We start from the raw sequence: 5,043 nt of genomic DNA on the forward strand, positions 1-5,043 counted from the left end.
CCAATGTTTTGGAGGCAAGGGACTCCTAGCAACTTAACTCCCGGGAGCCCCCTGTGGCTAAAAATGGAGGCCTCCCTGCCAGATCTTCCCTTCTGTCTCACCACTATAGCCACTTTTACACAGAGATCCCGCAATATTGCCGCTACGAAGGCCTGCAACGCCGACAGCGTTGCCACAGAAAATGCTTTTACACAGAAACAAGCAGCCTTTTAATCTGCTTCCTTGCATATGGTGCGCTGGGATCACCGGGGATCAACAGTCTCTGACACAGGGAACGACCTGTTGGTTCTGTTACCAAGAACTCATTCTGAAGGAATGGAAGTCCCCCTCTCCAGCTTCTTTTCAGCTGTGATTGACAGTTATACGGATGGAGAGACTCAGGTTCCTGAGGACTAGTGATGCGCGGGCCGCAGTTATAACCGCGCTGGCCGCGGATATCCCGCCCCGCGGGTGGGCCGGATCATAAAAATAAACATTCTGATTAATAGCGGATGGCGGTTGAAACGATGTATCATTAATGAGGAAAAATAATATTAATTATGTTCTCTAGTCTATGAACGAATTTTAAGCTACATTTTTCGTCAGGCACATTCTTAGTTGCCTATTGTAGATCCCCCAAAGGACCCACGGCCGTAAACAAAACAATAGCCATGTGCTAGGTCGCTAGGCTCCACTTTTCGTCCATATATGGTCAATGATGTCACCCTCAAAAAGGAGTCTCCGCTGAAGACGTGTTTGAAGAGAAGACGCGTTCGTATTTTCCCATACAATGAGGCAATCAAGTAAACTAAACTTAAAGCTATAGCGTTAGCCGAGTAAACTACATGAGGGCAAGTGGTGGACTGGACATAATACAGCATGGAAGTTTATTTGGAGTCTTGGACTGCAGCGATCATACCAACGGCAGCAGAAACCGTAAGTTTGCTCCTTTTATAGCGTTTATAGCGTCGGGTGCATGGCGGGCGCGGATCTATAAATAGTATGAAATCATTTGCGCGGATTTATGGCGGGCGGACGGTTCATGCATACACGTGGATTAGGATGGCATAAAAGCTCATCCGCGCATCTCTACTGAGGACCAACTTACTTAAAAGATTTTCAACTGTCTGGGACCCGTTTCTGGCCTACTTTGACGAGGTTAAAATGAAAAGCGACAAGTGACTCGCCCAGCTAACTTCTCACTGACCCCTTGCATGGGATCCCATGCACAGCATCTCTTACAAGCACATGAGCACACGTGGCTGGTAGCATCATGTTGTAAGATTGGAATGTCCATAATATACCGGTATGTATGCTTTTTCTTTCTTTTTCTTGTGGTCGCTGCACTTGTGGTCGCCTCCTCTGGTCGGTCGAGGTGCCTGTTCGGGGCGGAAGGGAACTGGTGGGAATGATGCTCCCACGTGCTACGTCCTGCCGGTGAAGTTCTCCGCTGTCAGGTGAAAAGACGCTGCTGCACATGTTTCGGAGGAAGCATGTGTGTGTCTACGGCTCTCCCCAGATTGGCAGAGGGGGTGGGGCAGTGACCAGGGCAGCAGGGGGAATTCGCCAAGTATAATTGGGGAGAAAAGGGGGGGGGGGATCAGAAAAAAAAAACATCCACCATATGACATCATAGACATTGTGAGATCACTGATGATGTCATATAATCAACATCCACCACTGGGCAGCGACACTAACACAATCAACATCCACCTCATAGATATATATAAAGGCTAGATAGCTTACCCGCGCTGCCGGCCAATGGAGAGCGACGTCGTCGCATGGCGGCCATCTTGCTACAGGGAGCTACTAGGAGTTATGAGCATCTGTTGTTGGGTTAGTATGGCAACATCAGATGATCATAACTCCTAGGGAAATGGATGAAACTGCATGAAACTTTGTGCCTGAATCCCTCTCATGGCATAGATGCTTCGGTTTAATTTTGGTGTAATTTGGAGCCCATCAAAAAAATAGTGTTTTTAATATGCTTGTAATAAACCAAACTGTTTGTAAATCCGTCAAGATTTCAGCGAGTTATGAGTATTTTTGTCTGTGCAGGTCACCAGCTACCATAGAACGTACCAGAAAGGCACTGTAGCAAGATGGCGGCCGTTCAACGACGCTGGTGACTCCGCCTTAAGCCATCTAGCCTTTATATATATCTATGATCCACCTTCCTGTGACATCATAGACATTGTGACATCATCAGTGATGTCATAGAGATTATGACATCCTCTGTGATGTCATAGACTGAATAGTGATGTCATCAGTGATCTCATAAATTATGTCTTACCCACGAATTATGTTGTGACATCATCAGTGATGGCATAGACTAGGGGTGCCCAAATTCTTTCCCATGAAGGACCAAAACTCAATCTGGGTGGAGGGCCGGGGGCCAAAAATAAACGTTGTGGAATTACATTAAAATGTATTGTGTTTGATAGAAAATTAACATTCTAAATCTAAAATAACATTTCAATATAATAATCTACTTTTTATCTGTTTGGTAATTGTAATAATTTGCAATTGGTTATATATATTTAAAAAAAAACATCTGCATTTGTGGGGAGCTTAAACATTTAATCAGTAAAACCCCTGTTAAAAACAGTTGTATTTTCCACCTTTGTAATCAAGAGAGAAATTTGACTTAATTCACAACTTGAAAAATCCTGAAGGTACTTTGAAAATCAGCTTTATTGTCCATCTTTTGTAAACAATTTGCCATGACAATTTGACAAAAACATGCAATATCCTGGTTGCTAATGTGGTTCCTCTGGTCGTTAACGGCATGAAGCTTCCTCTGTCAGGTGAAAAGAAGCGGCTGGCTAACTGCCCATGTCTCGGAGGAAGCATGGAGCCAGTTTCGGCTCTCCCCAGATAGGCAGAGGGTGGAGTAGCAACCAGGATAAATAAATTAAGTTAGCACTAATGAGGGATAAAAAATGGGATAAAAAAATCGGGGGGGGGGGGGGGGGGGGGGCGGGCTAAAACAAACAGAGCGCGGGGGCCCCAAATTGGTCAGCACTGGCATAGACTAATTGTGATGTCATCAGTGATGTCATAAGAAGTAAGATTGTAATTGGTTGAGTGACATCACTGGTGACATCACTCTCTGATGACAGCACTCACTGATGATATCACTTACTTACTGTATATATACATAAGAATTGGTTCACTGAGAGCAGAGCAGAGCAGGGCTGAACGGGAAGAAACATCATCGTCACAAAACAACTACATCAAGACTGCCAACAGATAGTCAGAAACCCTCCAACATGTCTGTGGGTGATGACTTTGGGTTAAGAAAATTCAAACTGGTCTTTCTGGGGAAGCAAAGTGTTGGAAAGACATCTCTGATTACACAGTTCATGTATGACAGCTTTGAGAACACATATCAGGCCACAATTGGAATTGACTTCCTGTCGAAAACCATGCACTTGGAAGATAGAGCGGTGAGATTGCAGCTTTGGGACACGGCTGGGCAAGAGCGCTTCCGGAGCCTCATTCCCAGTTACATACGGGACTCCGCTGTGGCTGTGGTAGTCTACGATATCACAAATATAGATTCGTTCCAGCAGACGTCGAAATGGATCGACGATGTGAAAAAAGAGAAAGGTAATATCATCATTATGCTTGTAGGCAATAAAACAGACCTGGCAGATAAGAGGCAAATCACAATTAAGGAAGGTGAGCAGCGGGCTAAGGAGATGGGCGTCATGTTCATTGAGACCAGCGCCAAGACGGGTTACAACGTCAAACAGCTGTTTCGACGTGTGGTGGCTGCTCTTCCAGAGATGCAAAGTAGGCTAGAAACTAGCAAAGAGGTGATGACTGACGTCAAGTTGGGCATACCACAAGAGCCCCCGACTACTGAAGGTGGCTGCTCCTGTTAATGCTCACTACCATCCTGGAAAACATTCACCCATTGGGAGACAATTGCACTCTGGATAAAAAGATAGAAGGCAAACTTTGGAAAGCTGCTGCCGCACCTGTGGAAGAACACTGAAGGCGTCGTAGACTGAAATATTGTGACATCATTAGTGATGTCATGGACTGAATTGTGATGTAATCAATGAAGCCATGAATCCTTCCCTGCTGAGTTTCTAAATTGGATGACTTGCTCACAGCCCCAGCCAATCAAGCCTGAACCTGCAACAACCAGCTCGTGCCACTTCTAGACCACGAGAGGACAGAAGACCTGGACCAAGTCAGCGTTTGGTCCTGCCGCACATACAGAAGACCGCAGAAGAGTCACAGGTGCTCTTAATCACATGAGTTGGCATGAGTTTGGTCACAGACAGAAAAAAGTGCCTCCATGCCGCATCGTCTCCAGTCTGTCTCCACGCAACAAATGAGTGTACGTTTAATATACTTACTAATATAATAGGGCGGCCGTCAGCAAGGCATCCTGGCCGCATCCCACACCAAAACAATCACATCAACTGAGGAAACCGCACCAACTGATGTCATACACCCACTGATGATGAACAATCCATCAACTGAGCATGCAAATCCACCGACTAATGATGTCATGCCCTACAATCGTGACGTCATGCCGTTAAGTGGTGGCCAGACTAAATTGTGGTGTGGCCATTGGTGACTGATGTCATAGCAGGCATACCCACTGATGATGTCATACCCACCTTGACTGATGATGACGATAGTACTGAATTATCCGCCCAGCCCTAGAGCATACAGCTGTTACTAATTTCGTCCGGCTACTGCGGCGCAGCACCCCCGCCATGCCGCCGCCGCCATAATGTGAGTGATCGCAGATAATAAAAACATCTCAATCCTTGTTCTTCTTGATCGAAGTGCTCCGTTGAATACTATCCACCACAAAATTCTTCTGAACAGAATAAATGGCATTGGACTCGAAACCGTACTCTACTGGTTCAATATCTACCTTACTGGCAGAAGTTACTTTATTAGTCTTGGTGAATTTATGGTTGAACGGTTATTTTTGTTGTTCACAGGGTTCAATCCGCCAATGCTCCCAATCATTGGTCTTACTGTTCATTGTTATGCTGATAACACTCAGTTACAGTATATTGATCTGTGGTGCCA

General features: G+C 45.4%; 1 pseudogene across 1 annotated transcript; it reads left to right on the forward strand.

The window, feature by feature from the left end:
- Positions 1 to 3,251: 3,251 nt before the first annotated feature.
- Positions 3,252 to 3,869, forward strand: LOC310782102 (ras-related protein Rab-6B pseudogene; annotated as a pseudogene). Its single transcript has one exon. The product of its transcript is annotated as a ras-related protein Rab-6B pseudogene (transcript).
- Positions 3,870 to 5,043: the final 1,174 nt, after the last annotated feature.

The sequence above is a fragment of the Poromitra crassiceps genome (genome assembly GCF_964638095.1).
Source record: "Poromitra crassiceps genome assembly, chromosome: 9".
Taxonomy (NCBI): Eukaryota; Metazoa; Chordata; class Actinopteri; order Beryciformes; family Melamphaidae; genus Poromitra; species Poromitra crassiceps.